Here is a 27982-nt window from a genome sequence, read left to right on the forward strand (position 1 = left end):
TTCACCACCATCTTCTCTATAAGTATTAGGCAGCTTTGCTAAATACCTTGCTAAGACTGCCCATCCCACTAGAACGTTGAAAACAGGAAGAAGATTATTTTGTTTTCATGACACCGGTTGGATTCTTTGACTTGCTGTTCAGGAAAGTACAGTACACTTCACACTGTGCAGGTGATAAAAGCAATGAGCTCCATGTGGGTGAGCTTCCTGCCGTGCTATCCCACTGCGATGTGAGTACTGGTGGCATACCCCGCAGGAAATGCTGATTAGCATTTTTTTTAAAAAAGGGAAACAGATTGATGTAGGTTTCATTACCTGAATCTTATTTTATTTGTGAACTTGTAACTTGGTTTTAAACTGTACATTAAAAACATTTCAAATGCAACTTATAAATTGATTTCATGGAATTACTAAATTGCTGACATTTGCTACAGAGAAAAAGCAAGCTATTTAATCCTTCTTGGCCACGTTGACAAAAAATAACCTATTCAGGCTAATCCCATGTTTTCAATATTAGTTTCTCTTTCCATTTAGGTTTTTATTGTTATATAAAATAGCTGCTTTCCAGAAGGAACAGGAGAATGTTACAAGAAACATTGTGAAAAGCAAATAGCAGAGCCCACTGTATTCACTGGTAGCATGCCTGACTGCAACCATCAACCCTCATTGACCTGTTTGAGAGAGGTCTTTGATTCATACTCAGTTCAATGCTGTCTTGAAGTTGAATTCAGCTTCTCAGCCAGTCAGTGTTTGCAGGCGTGTCCAGATCAAGGTTGTGTTTTTGACAGGAGCTGAATGGATCCGGCAGAAAACAAAACAAAGAATAGGTGAGAATTATAGCCCGTGAAGATCATTTATTGTGTTATTGTTGAACATTTGATATTTTTCTATTATCAGTCCTTAGGAGGGGATCATTAGATTAAGGTGGACTTTTTTCATAGGATGAAATTTCACCTTGACTGTTGGGTAGCTGCCAGAAATGTACAATTGCTGTCATAGAACGGGTTGCCTCAAGAAATGACTCAATGATATGTCTTTATCACTGTCGTAAAGAATGTTATTGGGCCCAAGTCTACGTTAAGGCCTGAGTATCTAATGCTCATGTATTTTCTCACCTCATTGTCCCCTAATTTAATTATATAGTGTAACACTTAAAGTAGTATGTTACAATATGTTATTAGAGGGAATTCCATAGATTCTTTTCTTTGACTTGAAGCAAAATTTGACTGGAACTTTTGAGAGGATACAGAGCTGGAAGTATCACAAGAAGCATAGCATTGTAAGCCTGTGATGAAAATTGAAATAACTTCTACCAAAAAAATACAATATGGATTTTTGTACATGTACAATATGGAAGTGTATAACAAGAAAAATAAAACAATAACTTAGAACAAAGATTAAAATGGCCCTGATTTTTATTTTAGAATCCTCTATGAAACTGTGCGTCATGCATGGAGGTACCCAGAAAATAAAGTCCAGAAATCTCCATCTCTTAAGCCATGTATGGAATTCTCAGGCATGGATAAGTGGTGTGATCTATTTTTGAGGATCTAATCTTTCACTCATGCCAAATGTTATAAAATTAAACTTGTGCAGTGATTGTATACAAACCATGAGCGGGAGGAAGTTGGAATCAACCCAGGGGATGTCTCTGCTCATCCCAAGCTGAGTTGAGGAGACCGGCACTCTTAGTACAAGATTTAAGTGATTCTCTAAAAGACAAAAAAAATTAATAAGGGGTGTGTAAGATTATATTTCCCAAAGCAAGACTTTTTCCACCCTATATGCCCACATGCTTTATCAATAATCAGCTAGGGGAGCCCAGATAAGTCAAAATTGCCTCATACTCTAATTATGTAGGTTCACCTGCATTTCATCTTTTATAGTGAACCAATCCTGATTACAATATTTAAATAACTTGATAAAATGACCCTTTATTACCATATAAGTAACACTCACTCCAGATAAAATACATCATTCTGAGACGTATGTCCCGTAGAGATTGGGCTGATTCACTTCCTTGTTTACCTCACGATGCAAAATTTGATTCTATCAAAACTTACACATTATTGGAGTACAAGTCATCTTAATGATATTTTATGTTGAATCTTATCCTATTTTTACTTTTTTAATATATGGCCCTTTGGAGAATTGGAGTGAAGAACAATGACATTGTAGGGTGTGAAAACTAATTTTTAGGCACAAAACTCTGTCACGATAATCTGATTCTCTGTCTAACACAAAAGGTTTAATTGTTACATGTGAGGAACATTGATTTGAGATGTAAGAGTTAGTAGATTATTCATTAATTTGGGGAATTATGAAACAAAGTTGAAATATCAGCGTTTATTTTGATAGCATCTCTAAGTCCCACAGCATCTGCCTCAGGGTGGTATGGTCAGAGCTTTTCAAAATCAGATTGTCAGATGGGCTGGCTGCCCAATTTTGCAGCTGATGGAGAAGCTAGCTTGTCCTTCAAACATTAATGAAGTCCGGGAGTTAAAGTAGATTTTGAGCCAGGACTGTGGCTAAGATCTCCGTTTGATCTTTTCGCTTTACTATTTTGTTTTCTTAGACACTGAACTTGAAAAAGATGTACATTAAAAGATGCTCCAGAAGTTCCTGAGAGAGGCTATTGTGGAAAATATGGAGAAAAAACATTTCCACCAGTTGGATAGAATAAATAGCCTACATGATTTATGGTAATTGTTCATGATTCTTTGTCAAATTATATAAATGTGTATTTTATTTATAGTACATGTAATATAGTGAATAATTTTTAAATAAGATTCTAGCTGGATAACAGTCAAGTGTGCCTGAGATGATTGGCTGAGAATTTTCAACTTGAAGAAAATATTTCAGCAATTTCTCTTATATACTGCATCTATGTAAATGAGAAAACACTTCAGTGAGAGTTTTACACTATATGTCATTTTCCTTTCATGGCTTGATGACAACTTTTTCACTTTCTCATACTAAAACAATAACTGCGTAATAACTCAGTAAGTTCTTCAAGCAAATGCAATAGACTGCTTTTTAATTTTCTATTGAAATAAAATATATATTCCCCTTTGGCCTCATGGTATTACTTTGGCAAAAGGTAATTGTCTAAGGAATATATCTGGCATATATCAAAAACTTGTATTTTAATAGCTTGAAAAACAAATTGCTTAATTTGCTTTTCTCGTTATATTTGAAACATTAAGTGCATTTTTATACTCCTACAGAAATTATTCATTTTCTTCCATTCATGTTACATTGGAGATACGAACAAATTCACTGAGTAACTATTTGTATGTTGCCACAATTTTCCATAGATTTTGTTTTGTTTGCCAACCTGGATAAAGCTACATCTGTAAATAATGACTGCCTTTGGGGTATAAAGAAGTAATCACATAACGAAAAGCAGTAAATGCTGGAAACATCCAGCAGATTAGGCAAGTTCTGTGGAAAGGGAAACAGTTAATGTTTCAGGTTCTGGTCCATTCACCTTCATTTCAGATGATACGACCCGGGTCCAGCACGCAGATGCCATTACGAAGAAAGAAAGGTAGTGCCTCTACTTTAGGAGTTTGCGAAGATTTGGCATGTCATCTATACCTTTGACAAACTTCCATAATTGTGTGGTGGAGAGTATATTGAAAGGCTGAATCACAATCTGGCATGGAAACACCAAAAACCTTAAATGGAAAGTCCTACAAAAAGTACTGGATGCAGCCCTGTCCATCATGGGTAAAGCCTGATCCTCCATTGAGTACATCTACATGGACTGTTGTTGCAAGAAAGCAGCATCCATTTTCAAGGACCCCCACCATCCAGGTCATGCTCTTATCTCACTGCTGACATCAGGAAGGAAGTATAGGAGCTTGAGTATTTGTACCACCAAGTCCAAGAACAGTTATTACTCCTCAACTATCAGGCTCTTGAATCAGAGGAGAAAACTTCACTCACCTCATCACTGAACTGTCCTCACAACCTATAGATTCACTTTCAAGGACTGCCTCCTGTTCCTGAGATTTATTGTCTATTTATTATTGTTATTTCTACTTTCTATTTATTTTTGTATTTGCACAGTTTGTCTTTTGCATATTCATTGTTTGTCTTTCCCATTGGGAATGGTCTTTCATTGATTCTATTGTGTTTCTTGCATTTACTATGAATGCCTGCAAGAAGATGAATTTCAGGTTTGCATATGGTGGCATTTACACTTTGATAATAAATTTACTTTGAACTTTATTAAGAAAATGAAACAAGATAGTCTAGGTAGCTCAGAAGGTCAGAGAAGGCAATAGGTAAAATATTGGGGCAATTAAGATGACATTAAGTTTTTTTTTGGTTGTATGAGGTATTTATAGTCAGGGGAGTGTTGTATTGACTGAACTGAAAAAACAACAAAATGCTAAGTGTAAGAAAGAGCAGGTTACCCAAGACCGGGGAACTTGCTGCAATGAACAATCTGGTGGAGGAACTCAGCTAGTCGAACAGCACTGTGAGCACAAAACAGCTGTCAATTTTTTGTGATGAAACCCTGCATCAGGACAGAGAGTGTGAGGGCAAATGGACAGCATAAAGAAGAAAAGGAGAATGGGGACACAGGAATTCAGTGAGGTTCTCCAGCTGATTGTTTCTTGCTTCAAATTCCAATATCTTCAGACTCTCATGTCTCTATTGGAGATCTGGAGAGTCCTGCCCTGTGTATTTAGTGTCTTGAAAAAGTACTTAGCCTCCACAGCTATTTTCACCTTTTACTGTCCCATTTTCTAAATTTGGAATATATTGAAAAAGGATTTGTCAAATCAAAAATTCCAAAATCTCTGAACAATTTACTAAGAATTAAAAACCAAAACTGAGGCTGAAGAAGTATTATTCCCCATTTTAATTACCACGCTAACTTTCCCCAGGTGCAATACTGTATATTACCTTACTAACTCACCCAATTTGTTGATGTAGAAAACTGGAGAATCACTTGTTCTCAACGAATTCATAAGAATAAGTACTTCTCTTTCTGTAAGGTCCAACAGTACAGTAAATTTTCAACAGACTAAGCCAAAATGAAGATAAAAGAACATTCAAGGAAAGTCAGGGAAATGATGATAGAGAAACACAAATCTGCAAAAAGGTATAAGACTATCTCAAAGGCACTGAATATACCTCTCTCACAAGTGTCATTCTTCTCCAGTGATGAAAGGCAGCCTGATCTAGGCAATGTGGCTGTGATTTCATATTTTTAATTCTCTGTCACAAATCACAGCCACACTGCCTAGGCCAGGCTGCCCCTCTAAACTTAGTCACCAAAGAAGACCAACACAAGGGAGGCGACTGTGATGTCAACACTCAGTCTGAATGAGCTACAGAAGTCAGTAGCTGCAACTGGAGATGAAGTTCATGGGTCCACAATCTCTAAGGCCTTGCACAAAAAGGGTATTCATGGAAGAGTGGCAAGGAAGAACCCCGTAAAGACTTTGCAAAGCATCACTTTGCATATACTGTAACCATGTAGAAGGTGGTCTTGTGGTCAGATGAGAATAAAGTGGAACTTCTTAGCCTCAACACTAAAGCAGTACGTATGGTATAAATCTAATACTGCACATCAGCTAGGTAACACCATCCCCACTGGATGGTGTGGAGATAGTGGAGATAGCATCATGCTATGGGAATCCTGTTCAGTAGTAGGGACTGGGAATCTGGTCAGGATTGATGGGAAGACAAATACAGCTAAATACAGAGAGATCCTCCATAAAAACTTGCTAGCTTCTGCCACAAAGCTTAAACTAGGGAGGAAGTTTGACTTTCAGCAGCACAATGACCCAAAGCACACTGCCAGAGCTACCATGGAGTGATGTCAAATGAAGAAAATGGATGTCACTGAGTGTCCCAGTCAGAGTTCTGACCTTAACCCAATCGAACATCTCTGGCATGACCTCAAGGTTGCTCACCAACTAACCTGGCACAGCTTGAGCAATTTTGCAAGAAAAATGGGCAAATCTCACTCCATCACATTGCTTTTCCAGAAAGAATAGCTGCAAGTGGAGGTTCAACTCAGTACTGAGCAAAGGGCAATGAATACTTTTGAACTACTGATATATCAGTATTTCATACTTCACAATTTTCCTTGTTTTTTTAGCTTTACTGTGAAAAAAAGAGCATGTGATTCACAAATTCTCAGTCAAATGGATTAAAATCCCTGGTAATAATGCTCATTTATGTGAACAAAGAGTTGGGGTCTGAACACTTTTACAAGGCACTGTTCATGGATGATGAAGTGTAACAATGCAAAAGATCAAAGTAAGAATGGGATGATAAATAGAAAAACAGGAAAAGAAAATGGCAGCTCAGGAGGCCACAAATACAAACTCAAAGAACAATAAATACATTTAATAACCTCTTAAGATATTCAAAGACTGCTGAAAGCACTGATGCAAAATTAAATAATGAGAGAGACTGCCTGGAAAATCAACTGCATGATGTTCAAGTTTTCATTGTTAAACAATTTTTTTTAAATGAACAAATGGAACATTTTAACAGGTTCTTCATGGTTTTCTTCGCTCACTTCAAAAGTTTAAAGGAAATTCTGGGTGAAAGAGCGTTGTACTCAAATGTTGTTTCTGTGTTGGAACTCATGGGGTTTTGGACATTCCCAATGCCTTCTCATTTAGGGTCATCTTTCATGTCCTTTGATTCTGGGAAACCTAACTCTGAAAACAACGGGATATGATCACTGCAGTGCCAGATTTGAATGCCTGCAAGCTAAGTTAATGAGTTTCCTTCATCTATCAGCTCCATTCTAAAATCTCCAGCTAAATAGCAGGGAGTAGGCTTAATCTATAGGAAAAATATACATGAAGTAAAAGGAAAAGGGAAGGAGAGGTTATTGGATTCTCCAGAATAAAAAAAATAGACAAAGTTTAGGAAAGGTTATGAATTTAAATTGTGGCAACAACAAAGTTGAGATGAGGAATGGTGAACACAAGATTGGGCCTGTACTTGGCAGAGTTTAGTAGGAGGAGCAGGGATCTCATTGAAAACTACTGAAAATCAAAAGGCTGCATGGAATGGACATGTGGGAGATGTTTCCAACAGTGGGAGAGTCTCGGACTCAAAGTAAAATGTTGTTACTTTAGAACAAAGATGAGTCAGAATTTCTTTAGCCGAAGGGTGTGAATCTGTGGAATTCATTACCACAAATAGCTATGGCAGCCAAGTCATTGGGTATAGTTGAAGCGGAGGTTGAAAGGTTGTCAAAGGATACAGGGAGAAGGCAGGACAATGGGGTTGAGAGGGAATCATAAATCAGCCATGATCAAATAGTGGAGCAAACGTCATGGTCTAATTGGCATAATTTCTTCAGCTCTTCCTTTATGATTTGATGTTATGCTCGATAATCAAGTCACCAGGTAGGGAAAATAACTTTTTTTTCCCAACTACCTTGTTAAAGCTTCTTGCCCCTTAATCCTCACAAGAAAGTAATATCTCAAAAGTGTACAAAGTACTGGTCAGAGAGGTTTTTCAGTGGACTTAATTTAAGCTTTGCTATAGTGGGGCAAGAAAAGGAGAGGAGGATCAATGATAAGCACAACTTTCTGTGCTGCAGTGTTCTGTGACTCTATAACCTACAAGACAGAGGGTTTTACATAACACAGTATAGCATGGTGGCTGATACAAGGCTATCAAGCCATTACAAGCCACAGTAAATGATACTGGAGTTTACTGGTTTTCTTAACTTCCACACCAACAATATTTGTATAAATACAGTTCCTAAACAAGAACAAAGCACTCTAGAATCTCCAGGATATAACTAATGGACTATTGCGTGTGGTGCATTATAAAATACTTGTATATCTTACAACCCCATTATCTGACTCTGCTCTGTTATAGGAGTCAAACTGGACACACTGGAAGCTGTGGCAGAACAACAGACCCTACAGAAATTCCTAAGAGTGTTTGTCACCCTCTGCATGCCATCTTGACTAAACAGAGAAGCACTTTTATTAATAGACTAAGACAACTGCACTGCTCCAAAGAACACTATATGAGGTTATTCTTACTCTGGGCTATTAGGCTCTATAGTGAGTCAACGTATAGCTAGGGAAGTGATGACCCTCTCCTATTAGACTGTTTGAGGTAAAATATTTTTTTAATTCTTTCTTACTTCTCCTCTAATATTTGTATATCTGTGTACTTGTAATGCTACTGTGATACTGTAACTTCCTTTGGGATCTATAAAGTATCTATCTAATCTTCTCTTGTCCAAAGCCAATTAGCAATATCAACCGCTTAATGTACCACTTAAACTTTTCATATTATTGCAATGAGCTTTCTGTTTCATGCAGTATTTTCCTTCATTGTAATTGGCTGACAAGCAGGGATAATAATGACTATTATTATCATATGATTATAATAATAATATGATTATTATTTCCCTTAATTTTTATCAACGAACATAAACACAAGAGATTCTGCAGGTGATGGAATTCCAGAGCAACACACAGAAAATACTGGAGGAACTCAGCAGGTCAGGCAACATTTATGGAAATTAATTAAGAGTCGTGTGTTGGCTGAGACCCTTTTTCAGAATTGGAAAAGAAGGGGGATGGTGCTAGCATAAAAAGGAGAGGGGAGGGAATAGAGGATAATCTGGAAGGTGATAGGTGAAGCCAGTTGGGTGGGACAGGTAAAGGGCTAGAGAAGAAGGAATCTGATATGAGAGGAGAGTGGATCATAGGAGAAAAGGAAGGAGGAGGGAACCCAGGGGTAAGTGACAGGAAGGCAGGTGAAGTGAAGAGGTAAGAGGTCAGAGTGAGAATCGAAGAGGAGGAAATGGGGAGGAGAAAAGAAAAAGGAAGGAAAAAAATACCCAATGGGGAAACCAATGTTCAGGCCATCACAGTACATGCAAGCAAGATAAATGGAGTAAGCTACTTTTTTATAATCGTAAACAAACATCGACTTAGAATCATTCATTCAATACGTTGTGGGATTTCAGAGTTTGGCAACGCCAGTTGTTGGAGGAAGCATGCACTCAGTGTTTCCCTTGAATAAAATTTAAAAAAAATGCAAGATAATGATTCTCTGATGGGATAGTGCCTGTTTCTCTGTGGATTGTGGCCTCTATGGGCCATTTTGGTGCTTTTTGTTCTCCTGTGTATCCACTAAATTTCTTGTTTCTCCTTCTATTGAGCAGTACAGTTTCCCTGAGCTGCTTGAATGCAGAAAATAGATGGGAACCTTGTGGATTGAGTTTATTATGGCAACACTAGGAGATGGGAGACTTTTTTTAATACATGTTTTTGATCTGAAATCTGATACATGAAAGAAAAATATTTCCCAGTAACTCTGAAATGAAAATTAAATTAAAAGGGGGTAAAACACAGCAATACTGATGAAGAGACTAGGAAAGGGACTCATCAGAGAGCTCTGAAAAATGATGACATAGAACCAACTGGTTGAGCAGTTATGTGTTTATACTGTCTCAGATGTTCAACGGTAACCTGATTGGCTTGTATTTAATGCTTGACAATAGATAGAGCCCCTGTTCTATTCCATTACTATTTTATTCTTTATACTCCATGTCCATTTATAAGTCAGATAGTATGTTTTCAATATACACCTAGTAGGCACTTTATTAGGTACACCTGTACACCTGCTCATTAACGAAAAGACCTAATCAGCCAATCATGTGGCAACAACTCAAAGCATAAAAGTGCATGGGCATGGTCAAGAGGTTCAGTTTTTGCTCAGTCCAAACATCAGAATGGGGAAGGAGTGTGATTGAAGTGGCTGACTGAGGAATGATTATCAGTGCCAGATGGGGTAGGTTGAGTACCTCTGAAACTGCTGAACTCCTGGGATTTTCACACAAAACAGACTCTACTGTCTACAGGGAATGGTGAAAAAACAAAAGAAAATCTCGTGACCACAGGTTCAGTGGGCAAAAAAGCCTTGTTAATGAGAGAGCGAGAGTGAGAAAAATGGTCAGACTGGTTGAGGCTGACGGGAAGGGAACAGTAACTCAAATAACCACACATTAGAATAGTGGTGTGCAGAAGAGCACCTCTGAATACCCATCATGTTGAAACTTGCAATGGATGAGTTTTGGCTGCAGAAGAGTATGAACATTAGGTTCAAGTTCAATTTATTGTCATTCAACCTTACACACATTTCCCACCAAACGACATTTCTCCGGACCAAGGTGCACAACACAGTACATATAACTCACACACACACAACACTAAGTAATATTACCACAAATGCATTAATAAAATAATCAGGTGTGTTTATGACACAAATAAAAATGTAAGCAGTATAATGATACCGTCACTTCATACTTGATGATACCTGTGTGGTGGCAGGGAATTCAGTAGTCTGATGGCCTAGAGAACAGACAGTACATAATACATGTTTTTGATCTGAAATCTGTGTTTTTGAGGATGTAACTAGTAGAGTGGATAGGGGAGAACCAGTGGATGTGGTATATTTGGATTTTCAAAAGGCTTTTGACAAGGTCCCACACAGGAGATTAGTGTGCTAACTTAAAGCACACGGTATTGGGGGTAAGGTATTGGTGTGGGTGGAGAATTGGTTAGCAGACAGGAAGCAAAGAGTGGGAATAAACGGGACCTTTTCAGAATGGCAGGCGGTGACTAGTGGGGTACCGCAAGGCTCAGTGCTGGGACCCCAGTTATTTACAATATATATTAATGACTTGGATGAGGGAATTAAATGCAGCATCTCCAAGTTTGCGGATGACACAAAGCTGGGCGGCAGTGTTAGCTGTGAGGAGGATGCTAAGAGGATGCAGGGTGACTTGGATAGGTTGGGTGAGTGGGCAAATTCATGGCAGATGCAATTTAATGTGGATAAATGTGAAGTTATCCACCTTGGTGGCAAAAATGGGAAAACAGATTATTATCTGAATGGTGGCCGATTAGGAAAAGAGGAGGTGCAACGAGACCTGGGTGTCATTATACACCAGTCATTGAAAGTGGGCATGCAGGTGCAGCAGGCGGTGAAAAAGGCGAATGGTATGCTGGCATTTATAGTGAGAGGATTCGAGTACAGGAGCAGGGAGGTACTACTGCAGTTGTACAAGGCCTTGGTGAGACCACACCTGGAGTATTGTGTGCAGTTTTGGTCCCCTAATCTGAGGAAAGACATCTTTGCCATAGAGGGAGTACAAAGAAGGTTCACCAGATTGATTCCTGGGATGGCAGGACTTTCATATGAAGAAAGACTGGATGAACTGGGCTTGTACTCGTTGGAATTTAGAAGATTGAGGGGGGATCTTATTGAAACGTATAAAATCCTAAAGGGATTGGACAGGCTAGGTGCAGGAAGATTGTTCCCAATGTTGGGGAAGTCCAGAACAAGGGGTCACAGTTTGAGGATAAAGGGGAAGCCCTTTAGGACCGAGATTAGGAAAAACTTCTTCACACAGAGAGTGCTGAATCTGTGGAATTCTCTGCCACAGGAAACAGTTGAGGCCAGTTCATTGGCTATATTTAAGAGGGAATTAGATATGGCCCTTGTGCCTACGGGGATCAGGGGGTATGGAGGGAAGGCTGGGGCGGGGTTCTGAGTTGGATGATCAGCCATGATCATAATAAATAGCGGTGCAGGTTCAAAGGGCCGAATGGCCTACTCCTGCACCTATTTTCTATGTTTCTATGTTTCTATAAAAAACACACTGAGTGTATAGTTTTATACCTGGTCAATCCAAAGCTTAGGTCAGCCTTCTGCTAAACTTTGCATCAGAATCTTCAGTGTTTGCCTCATTAACATCTTTAAATTATTTCCTCTGGGGAGAGAGTTGGGTTAGTTGAGATTTCTTTGTGCTTTTCCAGTGATCAAGAGCCCACTTCATTTGTTTATTTAATTATTGACATAATAGGGCTGAGTAAGCTCTTCCAGCCACACTGCCCAGCAATCTCCCAGTTTAATCCTAGCCTAGTTACAATGACCAATCAATCGGTACGTCTTTGGAATGTGGGAGGAAAGCCACGCGGTCACAGGGACAACATAGAAACTCCTTACAGGGAGTGGTGGGAATTGAACCCATGTCACCAGTACTGTAAAGCATTGTGGTAACCACTACGGTTCTTGCTGCCCTGTTCTATCCAGTTCATTTTGTGACTCATGAATATTCAGAATAAGCAGATACCATCCCAATCTTTATGTTGGGTCAAACTTTGGCATCCTGCTTCACCAACAACAAAACTTGGATGGTGCTGTCCTGGGGAAAGAGAATGGGAGGGACCTAACTATTGATCACTAGTATCCCACAGGATGCCTTTGGGCCCGAAAATACATTTACTGAAAGCAGTTTCTGAGATTTGCACTTTGTTGACAGTGTCCACGTAAATTGCAATGGCCTATAGCGGATAGTGAGGTCAGCTGAGAAGATCATCGGGGTCTCTCTTCCCGACATTACAGACATTTATACCATATGCTGCATCCGTAAAGCAAACAGCATTATGAAGGACCCCACCCACCCCTCATATAAACTCTTCTCCCTCCTGCCATCTGAAAAACGGCACCGAAGCATTCGGGCTCTCACGACCAGACTATGTAACAGTTTCTTCCCCCAAGCCATCAGACTCCTCAATACCCAGAGCCTGGCTTGACACCAACCTACTGCCCTCTACTGTGCCTACTGTCTTGTTTATTACTTATTATCATTTATCGTAGTGCCTGCACTGTTTTGTGCACTTTATGCAGTCCTGGATAGGTCTGTAGTCTAGTGTAGTTTTTGTGTTGTTTTACGTAGTTCAGTGTAGTTTTTGTATTGTTTCATGTAGCACCATGGTCCTGGAAAACATTGTCTCATTTTTACTATGTTCTGTACCAGCAGTTATGGTTGAAATGACAATAAAGTGACTTGACTTGACTTGACTTGACTGAAGAAGTATTTCTGAAAAATTGTTTCATGGCATGTCTATAAAACTAATATCCTGAAAATTTATGAATGATTCTCATTATCTTTCCATAATGTTTAATACTACAGGATGCCTCAGAGGTAGTTGGTAAATTGTACATTTATTAAAAAACAGCTGTGGAAACACACAAACATTCCAAAACATATCCCACATCAATACCTCATTGTGCCTTTTATTTACATAATTATGAAGTCCTAATAGAGAACAATTTTCAACTGTTATAATAGGACTGGGGAAGGAGACTTATTAATAATAGATTTTTTCCGTTAATTCTGCTTAATTTTTCATCTAAATTTTTTACATCAAGCACATCCTTAACGAAGCTTCTGAAATGTTCTCTGCGGTGAGGCTGCACAAAGTCTTTGAGCGTGGGTTGCAGACATTTGCAGCATCTAATCTGTGCAGCCACGTAATTTGAAAAGTTAAAGAGGAATCTCTTATCTTTTGAGGGATTTATTTTTTCTCCTTTCTATGATGGACTTCAACAACAGCACATTAAATTTTCAACGGACAGCACATTAAATTTTCAAAGCAAAAGGAAGGCCTCATACAAAATATTAACGTATAGTAAAATAGATAAGGCCTTTACAATTTTTAATATTCATCATCTGTTATAAATCATTTGCAGAATGTGCAATTGATTTTGGAGGGACTGATAGCTAGAGGATTGATAATCAGGTTTAATAGTTTTGGGACACCTGGCATAAGGATGGTGATGGAGGATCGGGCTGGGGAAGCTAATGGTTGTGGTGGAGGGCGAGTATTGTGAAGTCGTGATGGGAATTTAATTGTTGCAGAGGCTCAAAGCTTGGGTGTGTTTGGCTTGGGAATTTGTGAGACGGGTTCAGTTTATGATGGGGTCCAAAAGAGAGCAAGTATGTATCTCCCTCAAATAGGACCCAACCAAGGCAACTTCTCAGCAAGCAACTAGGACTTAGCACAGGTCATACAGACACTGTTAAGGCATGAATGACTCAAAGTTAAAAAGAGCTACACACTCTGATGGAAAATTATGGACTGAGAATCTTAACATGTGCACTGTATGAAGTTCACAGAAATAAAATCTTAAACATTGTGGAATTTGGATGATCTTATTAATTCCACTTTTCTTTGAATTGAATTGCGAAACATCTAAAATGTGGCGCTGCATGCATTCAGCCAAAACCAATGATTAAGCATTAGGAGTTTTAAAAAAATAGGAATGTATGAACAACTTTTTGCATGATTGAATAATTTCATTGATGTGGATATATTTATTACATTGATGAGAATAGATTTCAACAGTATGATAAGTGCATCATGGCAAAAGATAACAGCTGAAATTGCCTTAGGGAAAGCAGAGAAGTGACTGCAAATGGCCAGTAATAAAACGTTCAAAGTAAATTTTCTTATCAAAGCACATAAATGTCTCCATATACAACTCTAAGATTCATTTTCTTGTGGGTATATCAATAAATCTATAGAATAATAACCATAACAAGGACTGGCTCATGGACCTCGGGTTTCCTTCTCCTGTAGTCTATAATCAGCTCCTTGGTCTTGCTGACGTTGCGTCAGAGGTTGTTGTTAGGCAAACTCTCAGCCAGATTTTCAATTTCCCTCCTATATGCTGATTCATCACCACTTTTGATTTTGATTCAGCCTATAACAGCGGTGTCATCAGCGAGCTTGAATATGGATTTGGAGCTGTGCTGAGCCACAGTCATTAGAGTAATGCAAATAGAGCAGGGGACTAAACACGCAGCCTTGTGGTGCAGCTGTGCTGATGGAGATCATGGAGGAAATGTTGTGCCAATCCAGACTGACTAAGGTCTGTAATAGCCAGTAGACAAGGATGCTGGATGGAACTGCAACCAACTTTGAGATGTGATCCTGCTCACTGGGCCAATGAGAGTTTGTATGCTATTCTCCAAGCCATCTCTCACACCTCACTATTCCATCAGCTTGTATTGATCATATTGCCAATACTGTTGTGAAGAAGGCTCAGGAGATTCTGCAGGTGCTTGAGCAAAACACACAAAATGCTGGAGAAACTCGGCAGCTCAGATAGCCTCTATGGAAGAAAATACACAGACTATGTTTTGGGCCAAGACCCTTATCAGGGCTGGACTCCAGAGATGCTGCCTGAAATGGTAAGTGCCTCCAGCATTTTATTTGTGCTGCGGTTGATGTCGAAGGATTATCTATATACTACTAAAATTCTCATGCTCTGTTTGTCTGTTTGTCTGTTTTTGACCTCCAATTAGCACAAGATGCATTACAGCGGCACTTTTTTTGACTAAATCGACTTTACATGTGCTAACTTACAGAATGCATGAAAGTTCAGGGTTACATATTCGTATAAAATTGCTCACTCATCAATCTACAGGCCCCGCTTTCCACGACCTGAGCGGATTCCACCTTCCATGGAAACCGCGATGCGACACCACGACACATGCACACGGCCGGCCTCAGCAGTGCCTCACGATGCTCACAGAGCCGATTCCACCTTTCATGAGAACTGGCCAAGCATGAACCCAGTGGACACGGACCCTGTGCAACAGGCCCTGGCCAGCCAGGGCTACCTATTGGGTGCCCACGACCGACTACTTCAGGAGATCACGGAAACCCTTTGGACACTATCCACGACTGTGCAGAAGGTCAGTGCACAAGTGGACTGACTCTCTGCTTCTTTTCCTCCATCCCCTCCAAGAACCCCGGCTACCTAAACCACACTGCTTGGGATGGCTTTGCCCCTTAGAATCAGCAACACTATCCCCTCGAGAGCGGTATGTACCTAAGCCCAAACCCTATGCTGGGGACCTAGCTAGGTGCCGGGCTTTCCTATCACAATGCTCCCTAGTCTTTGAACTGCAGCCACGTACGTACACTTCCGATAAGTCAAAGATTGCATACATCATTGGGCTGCTACGAGGGGATGCCTTGGCTTGGGCAAACGCGATATGGGACAACCGACCAGAGATTTGTTCCTCCTATTCCTCCTATTCCTCGCAGAAATGAGCAAATTATTTGAGCAATCCATTCCGGGTAAGGACGCTGCGAAGTGGTTGCTTACTCTTCGTCAAGCTTTGCGAAGTCTGGCCAAGTATGCCATTGAGTTCCAGACCTTAGCCGTAGACTCCGGGTGGAATGACGAGGCCCTCCGGGAGGTGTTCCAACAGGGCCTCTCGGACAAGATAAAGGATAAAGCCCACAGCCCACCTTACTAGTCTCAGCCAGGTCTCCTTCCCCAGCCACTCCCAGGGTGGCTCCTGCTCCGGCTGTCCCCACTCCCTTAAGGGAGGAACCAATGCAGCTGGGATGGAACCGTCTCTCCCCGGCCAAACTAATTCGGAGGAGGAGAGCTGGGGATTGCTACTATTGTGGCCAGCCAGGACATTTCCGGGATACCTGCCCTCAGCAGCCAAAAGCGCAGTGGGGGGGGCGGTGCTCAACAGCGAGAAAGGGAGCTCTGGTGAGCTGAATGATACTCCCTTCAGCAACCCAGGCTCGGATGCAGATCCCAGCAACCGTGCATTACCAGCAACAGTCCCTGACCCTATCCGCCTTGGTGGATTCTGGTGCTGAGGGCAATCTGCTGGACAAAGAGATAGCCACCCAGGCTGGACTACCTCGCGAACTGCTAACCACCCCCCTGGAGGCGACGCTTCATTGCGTAACAGCAAACAACCCATCGACCTGGAGCGACCACCTCCCGTGGGTTGAGTATGCCCACAACTCTCTGGTGAGCTCAGCCATTGGGAGGTCTCCGTTCCAGTGCTCTCTTGGGTACCAACCCCCTCTGTTCCCTGCGCAAGAAGAGATCACAGTACTGTTGGTTCAGGACCATATTAATCGGTGCCTTAAGATTTGGGAGGAGACACACACCGCCCTACTCAAATCAACAAATCGAAATAAGAAGACAGCCGACTGACACCACATTCTGGTGCCGAATTACCACCCTGGGCAGATGGTGTGGCTGGCCTCCAAGGACATCCCGCTCAAGAACGAACATAGAAAACTCGCCCCTCGCTTCCTGGGACCATTCAAGGTTGAAAGGGTAATCAATCTCACAGTGGTCCGCCTAAAGCTGCCTAGATCCATGTGCATCCACCCAACCTTTCATGTGTCTCAGTTAAAGCCAGTTTCCATCAGCCCGTTGTGTCCCCCAGCCGAGACTCCCCCACCTGCCCGTATCATCAACCATCCAGCATACACCGTCCGACGACTACTAAATGTGCACCATCGGGGCAGGGGTCTCCAATACCTGGTGGACTGGGAAGGGTACGGTCCAGAAGAGCGTTCCTGGGTCCCCCGTTCCTTCATCCTAGGCCCTTCCCTCATCCAGGATTTTCATCGGGACCATCCAGACAGGCCTGGAGGATCGCCTGGAGGCTCCCATTGCGGGGGGGGGGAGGTGGGCTACTGTCATGGTCCTTTCTGGCAATCCCCCACCTTACCATTTGCCTCAAGGATTGGGCCTCAATCACCTCATTTAGATTCCAATCATTCCCAGGTTCCACTAACTACACGCACCTGCTTCCCATCAAACGGCAGGATAAAAGCCCTGTGACCACAGCAATAAGCTGCCAGTTTGTTGGTTGACTCTTGTGAGAGTAAACCTTGTCTCCTATTCCTGAGAACTGTTAGTTCTAAGCTTCGCATCATCTCCTGGATACGGCTCCCTGTTCACGGTAGTGCTAACGCCTACGACTCTGCCTCAGCATCTGTGTCCTGCACTTGGGTTCACCCCCAGCCACATCCTTGCAACAAGGTGAAGAGATGAAGGATGAAAGGGTGCGTGTCTCCAGAATGACCAAAACTGGCAGAGAAGGAGGAGAGAGGAAGAGACAGAGGAGAAAAGGAAAGATCAACTTGATAATATGCGGCAAAGAGTACCCTATTGAAAAATGAGCAAAGAGAAGTATATGAATATGTGTACGACTGCATGGAAAGGAATTTCTCTTCAATGATTTTCATTGATGCACCAGGAGGAACGGGCAAGGCATTTATCATCAACTTGATTCTTGCTAAAGTTAGGGGAGATGGAGGTGTTGCTACTGCTGTAGCATTATCAGGTATTGTAGCAGCATCATCAGGTATTGCAGCAATATTGATGCCTGGTGGTAGGACAGCACATTCAATATTCCAAATACCCCTCAAAGTCAATGAAGATGCCCTTTGTAACATCAATAAAAACACCAATACTGCAAATGTACTCCAAAATGTGAGGCTTATTGTCTGGGATGAGTGCCCTATGATTAGGAGGGAGAGCTTCAAAGCCATGGACCGGGCTCTTCATGATGTATGCGGCAAGAATGAGGCCTTCGGGGGTATTTTAACCATTTGCTATGGTGATTTCTATCAGCTTCTAGCAGTTGTGAAATGTGGAAATGATGCTGATGTGGAGAATTCATGCATTAAAAAAATCCTACTTGTAGAGAAGCTTCATCAAGTTTTAATTGAAGAGAAACATGCAATTGAGTGAGGGAGAAGGATGATATTCTGAGTTCTTATTGGATGTTGGGGAAGACAAGATTGAGAAAAATGAAAATGATGAAATTGAATTACCTGAAGATATGATTCTGCTAGCAAAAACAATAGAAGAATGCATTGATATCATCTACCCGACATTCGACAATCCTGCAGAACTGTTCTCAAGGAATTCTATCTTGGTTCCTCTCAATGACATGATGTGAAAAATGAACTTCACATGCATTAGACGCTTCCCTGGAATCATGAAAGAATACTGTTCCTTCAATGCCGTAACTGAATGAGCTAACCCCACTCATTTTCCAATAGAATTCCTTGATTCGGTCGAACTCTCTAGATTGCTACCACATAAACTGGAATTGAAGAGGGGATCTCCCATCATTTCAAAGAGGAACTTGGATCCACCAAGGCTTTGCAATGGAATGCGAATGATGGTGGAAGAACTGCACAACGATCTCATCGTAGCAAAGATAAACATTGGTGCATTCAGAAATGACATTGTCATAACCCCAAGAATTACCCTCAATTTATCGGAAGGGGAAGATGTTCCTCTTCAGTGGAGCCAGTTCCCAATACAGTCATGCTTTACTATGACTATACATAAGGTGCAAGGCCAAACTTTGGAGAATGTGTTGGTTTATTTGGAGAAATCGGTATTCCAGCATGGTCAGCTGTTTGTGGCTTTAAGCCAGGGAAAAAGAAATGAAAACGTTAGAATATTTTTGAAGGGTGGCGGATCAGCCAGAAATGTTGTCATCAAAAGTGTCCTTCATTAAACGAGGAGGAGCTATATTTGTCTTGCTACGTGTCTTTCTTCTTTAATAAACTGATTTTTTTCTTCTTTAATTTCCAAAGCACATCACATCAGACTATTCTACCTTTCCGTCAAAGGGTTCCCCAACGGGTCACCAGGTTGTCTAGTTTATGTCAAGCTTGCATCCTGAATCTGGCATTTATGTGGGCACAGTCTCCCTCTTAATTATGCCTCTGATTAGGATAGCACACAAAGGAAATTTCCTTTTCCCCGCAGAGGCGGGTTTCTCAAATAAGTTGATTTATTCAGGTCCTGTTACAGTGCACACTGGGGAGCAATTCAAGTGAGACCACAAAGATAATCTAGTGGCCCGAAACACTTGCAGCAATTTATAGTGTTCAGATCACAATAGCTACATGTGAATTCCACTGCTTCATCAATAACCCACTTCGTAGTGGATCATTGTTTTAACTCTGTAAGGGTTGCCTCCAACTGCCTGACAAATGGGATTTGCTTCCCTTGCCAGACAAGAATTGCCCTCATTCTCCCTGCAACTGTGTCTCTGATTGATGGTCTTGTTCTTCTGTTGCAACTGGGTCCGCCTAACAGTCAGTTTTCCTCCAATTACTCGTATTTCACAACCTCCATTTTTGTTTCCCTTTGTTCGAGGTAGCTATGTTCTGCAATCTAAACACTCCCATAATCTAAGTAGCACTACATTCTTTCTAAGTGACCTTTAAGCCACCTGCAGTACTGGCCTATTTTCCCAAGATCACTTTCTAATTTGTATGACACTTAAGTTAGCTATATTACAAACTTTCCCAACTTTCTTTTAGTTCCAGGAGATTCCTTTTTCATCTGCCATCCAAATATCTCATAAAACCCTGCCATTCCAATGCCATGGGAATTCGAATTCTTGAAGCATAGGTAATCCTTAAAAGTGATTTTATTTTTTTTTAAATTTCACCCAAGCATTGTCAGACTACTTCCAATTCTGACAAGATTTATGTTTCAAAAATATGGAATTTTTCTAAAACTGCAGATCTGGCAATCTTTAATAAAAACAGGTAATGTTACAGACATTCAGCAGGCCAGACAGAATCAATGTAAAGAAGAATCATTAACATGCAGTCCAGCTATCACTCTATCCTCATATGTTGTCTGATCTGCTGAGTGTTTATTCCTAATGTTGTTTCTTGCCAAGAAATTTTTATCCCAAGATTTAATCATAAAACCAAATATTGCATTTCGTTATTGACTATCTGTCCAATCAATGAGATCAATGCAGAGTAAATCAACCAAATTAATACAGAAGACAGTTCTCTCAATATTGTGTTCACCTTATAGTGGGTAAACTCACAACAAGCAATAGTCTATCAATACCAGATCAATGATTAGTTGAAGCTCACCATGCTTAACATGAAGGAAATCTTGTGATTATGCAGGTGGTTCATCCACTACCATCCAAATCAGGGAATGAACATTACACAAGTTCATAGCAATCCTGTTGGCAGTCCCAATGCTCGGAGAGCACTTTTGCAAACATCTTTGTTTAGTTTTGAATTGCCCCTCCTTCATTCAGCTTTCTCTAAACAAGCAACTTGGATTGATAACATTTGTTTAATGTAGTTAAACATCCCAAGAAATTTTTCATTAGCATTACCTAACGGATGTGTTTCTGAGGCACATCAGGAATATTTAGACAAACTAAAACAAATCAAGCCAAGATGCAAATGTTAATGGTCACATCAATGGAACATTATTGAAATGTTTTTGTCGTTGACCAGAAATATAACTGTACCAACCACAAAAATAAAATGGCTATAAGGCAGGTCAGAAATTTGGTTTGTTACAATGACTGACTCAGATCCAAAGTTCCTTAGGCCGTTTCATCTTCAAGGCAAAGTCAGGCACCAATGGAGCACACTCCATTTGCCAGGATAACTGTGAGTGTATAACACACAAAACATATTGTATTATCCAGGTGGATTAGCATTCTGTTCACTATCTTGGGCACTCACTCTATCTATTACCAGTAAAGCATGGTTACAAAGTTCGATGGAATTGTAGGGACGCCCTAATTTCATTAGGCAGAATTTACCCAGACTGTTAAGGGTTAAGTTCACCATGTATGTTATGTGTTGTATGTTATTATGTATTGGGGGTGGGGCTTTTTCTTATATATAATGTCACCATTTGTTTGCGGTCGGGATAAAGTGTATGTTGGAAGTAATTACACTCGTATCGATTTTTGTCGACACTCCTACAGAATGCATGGTCGTGGCTTCTGTACAGGAGTGTTCTAAATGACAATCATTAGAGGGTGCCTTCAGCATGTCCGTCTGCTCCATATCATACACAATCCTCCTTTGGAAATACTCCTCTGTTATTGATGACACAAAATTCTAGAACTCCTATCCTAACAACAATAAGGAAAATACTCCTTTACCAACTCCCCTTGACCAGTACTAGAGCATAGCAGTTATATATTCCACCACATTTTTACTCTCTCACTGCTCAAGCTTCACACCCACAACTAAGGATGAGTTATAAGTGGTGTCCTTGCCAGGACTCCAGAAAATATATTTTTTTTAAATCAGCCCTAATTCTAACATTATTTTAAAAATCTGTTAATATTATACCTTGTTCCACTTTTTTTAAGACTTACATCAACCATGGAAAAAATGAAGAGAAAATAAACTAGCAATCATTATACCAATTCTCAGTATGTCAATTAAATACTGTTACCACTCTTTCCAGTCACAATTAAGGCCACATTCTGATGGAGATTATACAAAGGTTAAGCTGAATAGCCCAGAGATACTCATGCAAAATTTAGAGATCAACTTACACTCATAGTTTCTGATGCAGACAGCAAGCCAACGTTGTGCTTCCTATTCATTTGCACAATTTGCTAGGTGCTGCCTGAGCTAATCGTGCTATTCACGGGCTTATTATCTCGAGAGGCAGCCCAATTTTATGAATAGCTAGGACTGGTTAAATCTAGCTGGTGCTAATTCAGGCCAACCTGCTCCCTTTTAAAGGGGAAAAGCACCATCATTTTGGTAATCATTTTGGAATTTATTCTGATTTGGAGATATTCAAGAATAGCATAGCAAGAGAGAAGTAGGCTATATGGATTTAAGTAATGCATAGAGACCTTGGTGGATATAGTGTCAAGACTGACCATTACCCATCTCTCCAGTGGAACAGCCAGCCCTCCAGTCTTATGGTTCTAAAGCAGAGAGAAAAGGCAGTGATTTAAAGTTTAAAGATATTAAAACATTCAATTAACTCATATGCATTGCCAAAGCCAGTGAACACATCTTCAAATGCCAGAATCCCATGAAAAGAACCACTACCTTAGACAGCGTCAAATGCATGACACCTCCTTCATTTATCTTTCATCATTGTTGAACAAACAGGACTAGAATATAACAGTCTTACGTTCCACCAGATCCTTACATGTCTAATGCTCAAGCCTCATGCCTACATCTTACAATTTGTAAGATTAACTATTCAACAAGACATTCTAAATACATTATCAGATATTTAATGATGCATTTAGCAGCATGGTAGCATAGTGGTTAGCAGAACGCTTTACGTTACCACCAACCCAGGTTCAATTCCCGCTGTTGTCCATAAGGCGTATGTACATTCTTTCTGCGACTGCGTGGGCTTCCTCGGGGTGCTTTGCTTTCTACCCGCAGTCCAAAGACGTACTGGTTAGTATGTTAATCGGTCATTGTAAATTGTCCCAATGATTAGGCTAGGGTTAAATCAGGAGTTGCCGGGTGGCGTAGCTCGAAGTGCTGGAAGGACCTATTCCATGTTGTATTTCAATAAATAAATAAATTTCCCTCCTTTTTGCATAACAATATGACATATATTGCAGGAACGAACACTTACAGTTGGTAACATCCATAGTTATCTTCAAAGAGGGCATGATGCTTGTTATGACTAGAGTAGCCATTGCTGAGATCTTGACTAATGATGATCTGAAAATGTTTATTCCCAATCTCCACAATCAAGGCAAACTTATTCAGCAAACTACTTTCTTTGGGTTTTGGCAGCTATAGAGAACACTAGTGAACTTCAAATCTTTATGGACTACAAATGTAAATATTACATTTATAATGGAGTTTCTCTTCCAGGAGGAAGATTCTTTCAAAAGATCTACATAGTTATAATGGGGGTTACATTTTAGATGGGAAAATGAACATAGGACTTAGAATCTAGAGCAAAGAACTGTACAGCACTGTACAGGCCCTTCAGCCCACAATGTTGGACCAATTTTTTAACCACTCCAAGATCAATCTCATGCTTTCTTCACGCATAGCCCTCCATATTTTCATGCATCTTGAGTCTATCTAAGAATCTCTTAAATGTCTCTAATGTACCTACCTCTACCATCACCTCTGTGCATTCCACACACCTACCTCTTTCTATGTAAAAATCTACCTCTGACATCCCGCCCCCCATACTTTTCTCCAATTACTTTAAAATTATGCCCACTCTTATTGGCTATTTCTGCCCTGGGAAAAAAATGTGTAGGCTGTCCACTATTAACGCCTCTTATACTTCTCTACATTTCTCTCATCCTCCTTCTCCAAAGAGAAAAGCCTTAGCTCACTCAAACTTCACTCATTAAACATGCTGTCCAATCTAGGCAGCTTCCTGGTAAATCTCCTCAGCCCTCTATAAAGCTTCTGCGTCATTCCTATAATGAGGCAATCAGAGTTGAACACAATATTCTAAGTGTAATCTAACCAGGGCTTTATAGAAATGCAAAAACTGCTGCTGCTTTTTCACAGTATGAACTTACAGCATATTGACATGAAATCACAATTGAATACCAACAATTGCTACAGAAACTCACTTGAATTCCAATCAGTACCTTTTCCTTTGTTTGGAGAGCTGAAGTGTTCGGCTGACGTCTGGTTCAATCTCAATGCTTTCTGATTATAGAACTCAGACAAATGGAACCTATTTGTGTACGTACTGTGAATATCCCTGACAAAAACACTAGGGGGTTAGAGAAGGAAAGATGTGATTATATGTTAGCAAATACATGACTTAGTCTCTTCTCACATCTTGAACATTCACAGAGCCCTCAGTTCTGTCATGGCATGTTAAGGGTTTTTTTTGTTAAATTTATTTATTTATTGAGATTCAGCTTGGAACTTTGAGCCTCACCACCTGCAATCCTCCAATTTAATCCTACCCTAATCACAGGACAATTTAATAATGACCAATTAACCTACCAACCCGTATGTCTTTGGACTGTGGGAGGAAACCACACGTGGTCATGGGGTAAATGTACCAACTCCTTACAGGCAGCATTGGGAATTGAACCCGGGTCACCTGAACTGTAAAGCATTGTACTAGCCACGATGCTACTGTGCTGCCCTATGGGTAATTTATGAATAGGTGGATAACAGACTGCTTCTTCTGTATGATGGCCCAGGTCTGTAAGTGTAAGAACTACACCTTTTGAGCAATGATTCATTTTACTGCAGCAGCATTAGATTATAGTGCTTGTGTAAAAGTGTAGGAAGATTATTGAAGGCCAATATTACCATATACATAAGATTAGTTGTTCCCAAACTGGCATGTGTAACTCCATCATTGGGGTGAGGACAGGTGTCTGAGAGGCTTTAATGACATTCATGTTATTTTAACTACAAATTTCACAAAAAAATATTATTTGCCAGTTGTCCTGTCTTCAAGTCTGCAGGCAGTTGTTAAGAATACCTGGAGCTGCCTTGAGAGTCGGAGGTTTATAATTCAGTGCGTGAACAAGTGGGGATTTCATTTTAAAAGCTTATAATCAACTGTTAAGCAACAGGTCATGACAATAGGGCAACACCAGCAGTCTGCAGCATTGTTTGGTGTTGAATTATCCAGCATTTAAAGGACACTCTGGAGTAGGTTACACCACAGTTCATATGCTGACAGACAGGGAGGTTGAGAAGAGCAGGAGAGCAGAGGGAGTATGCCTCCATTTCTCATGCTGTGACCACTGGATCCTTGTAAAGATGAGTGCAGGAGGATATTTTGTTGTGGCAGTAGGGTGGGGAGATGATTACATGAGGTTACATAGAATACACTAAAGATCTAGCCTAAGGCTGCCACTGAGCTAATCTTTACAAGTGACTCAACTAGAACAGATGTTGGAAGAAATTTCATGATTTCACCGTGAAAATGACAAATTAGAATTTGGAAATTCGCCTTTGTGTTTTTCACAGATGCAGATAAACCAAACAAGACATATAGTGGCTCGTTACACTTCAGAATAATTTATCCTCTTTGTCTTCTAGGTTGGCATGACAAGACACAGGTGACTGGCCTAGAAGACAGGGGGTTAATATTCCTTCATTCAGAGTTTAACCAGGTCAGAAAAGAGAGTCCTTCTCCTGATGGGTACTGACGCAATCCAAGTATAACCTAATTGTGATCCTGGGAAGGTGCTGTGAGCAACTGATAAACAATGATCTATTAATGCTTCACTCATTGATCCTTCCTGATGTCCACCTGGAACTGCTCACCATGGGTTTTCACACTTTGGTGTCTTTATCATTACACATTCTGCAAAGACACTACAGATCAGGAAAATCATGGATTCGGAATCAGTGGTTGGTCTCCAGAATATTGTGAAACAGACTGCAAGATTGTATGAAAGACATGAGTCACTCTTCAAATTACCCAACCTCACCATCGCTTTGCAGCAAGTGGCTATGAATGTTCCACAGAACATGTACATGACGTGTGCAAGTATTTTCTAGAACTGACACTGGCAGGTCTAATTTTCAATCTAGTAAGTTTTGCTCGGATGAGTTGTGCCATTGCAATCCACTTCCGATTAACTAATCACCTATCACATAATAATGAAAAAAAGACATTGCTTTTCTATTAAAGAATTTCTATGCAATGAAGGATAGTTTACTATTTAAACTAATAAACTATGAATCAAAAAATTGCAGTTTAAGTCAAAAATCACTCTTCAGTGGTTAAGATGTACATTATTATTGGACCAGAAACAAATGCTGCAAACCTCACAGACTATAATATAACCTGAATATGCTAAATAATACTCTGCAAATGGACATTCAATTAATGATCCAGTGCAAATGTGTTCATTTTAGAACCTTTGGTTGACTGATTTTAAATCAAGTTGTTCTATTTCTTGGTTGTCTTTTGAAAACCAGTTTGAAGTTTTAAGTCATTCCATGAAGAATCGTCCTGTAACTTCACAGGTTAGAAAATTCAATAACAACAATGGCTTTTAAGTCAACAAAATCTAGACGGAAATATTTATCAACTTTTTATAAATGCCATAAATAACATGTCAGAATTTCCTACTGCTAATGAAATAAATTTTAATAATTAATGTATGTACATTATATAAAACCTATTGATACCATTACATCCAGGTCCATTTGATTGGAAAAATTGAAAGTGATTGATTTAAGTCCCTAGGGAGTATTTTCCTAAAGCTGCCAGGTAACATTATTTTAATATTTGTGATCGCAGAGCATTAATTAATTTTTATTTGTACTTAAGTGTAGCACAGTAACATATTCTAAGGGAGAAGGCAAATCATACAATATAAAAACATGCCCTTTGACCCACTGAGTGTTAGTGTAAAGGAGCGTGCAATAGGTGACAAGTAAGAACCTATTAATGCTAATCCTACACTGACATATTTTATTCTTCCTACAGCTCCATCCAGATTTTATCATTCACTTATATATCAGCGACAATTTTATAGTGGCCTATTTCAATGGCCAACCTGCACCTTTCTGGGATGTGGGAACACACAAAAGCACAAGCAGGTAACCCGTTCAGTTAGGGAGGGAATATGCCTCCCCACACAGACAGCAGTGGAGGTCAGGACTGAACCCAGTTTGCTGGAGCTACGAGGCATGGCCCGAATAACCACGTCCCCAAGATCCCAAAGTGATGCCTCAAGATCGGAAGGAAAGATCTGAAAACTGATTTGGTATTCCCAGTCTTTAAAACTAATATTATGCCTTACTTTTCCATTTCTCTTTGTCAAAGCACATATATAAGAAGCAATAGCTTTCATGCTTATCAACATTTATATCTTCTTGAGATACTTGTATATTCTATACAAATCCTTTCAAAAATCATTAGCTAGAGATACAAATTAATCATGCCTGATTCATTTAAAGTTAAGGAATTACACATACTACTCGCCAATTTGAAACATCCAGATCCCTATTGAAAGTGCCATTCAAAGCAGGGTAGGTTTCAATTAACATAAACACGAGGAATTCTGCAGATGCTGGAAATTCAAGCAATACACATCAAAGTTGCTGGTGAATGCAGCAGGCCAGGCAGCATCTCTAGCAAGAGGTACAGTCGATGTTTCGGGTCGAGACCCTTCGTCAGGACTAACTGAAGGAAGAGCTAGTAAGAGATTTGAAAGTGGGAGGGGGAGGGGGAGATCCAAAATGATAGGAGAAGACAGGAGGGGGCGGTGGAGCCAAGAGCTGGACGGGTGATTGGCAAAAGGGATATGAGAGGATCATGGGACAGGAGGCCCAGGGAGAAGGAAAAGGGGGAGGGGGAGAAAAAACCTAGAGGATGGGCAAGGGGTATAGTCAGAGGGACAGAGGGAGAAAAAGGAGAGAGAGAGAAAGAATGTGTGTATATAAATAAATGATGGATAGGGTAAGAGGGGGAGGTGGGGCATTAGCGGAAGTTAGAGCAGTCAATGTTCATGCCATCAGGTTGGAGGCTACCCAGACGGAATATAAGGTGTTGTTCCTCCAACCTGAGTGTGGCTTCATCTTTACAG

At 40.3% G+C, this 27982-nt stretch overlaps 1 long non-coding RNA gene across 1 annotated transcript; it reads right to left on the minus strand.

Annotated features, from left to right (window-relative positions):
* Positions 1–477: 477 nt before the first annotated feature.
* Positions 478–22112, minus strand: LOC134348921 (uncharacterized). Its single transcript, XR_010018522.1, has 3 exons — positions 22010–22112; positions 1612–1712; positions 478–791 (listed from the first exon to the last, which is right to left on the minus strand). It is a non-coding gene; the product is annotated as an uncharacterized LOC134348921 (long non-coding RNA).
* Between the last annotated feature and the right edge of the window lie 5870 nt (positions 22113–27982).

This window comes from Mobula hypostoma, chromosome 7, assembly GCF_963921235.1.
Source record: "Mobula hypostoma chromosome 7, sMobHyp1.1, whole genome shotgun sequence".
Classification (NCBI taxonomy): domain Eukaryota; kingdom Metazoa; phylum Chordata; class Chondrichthyes; order Myliobatiformes; family Myliobatidae; genus Mobula; species Mobula hypostoma.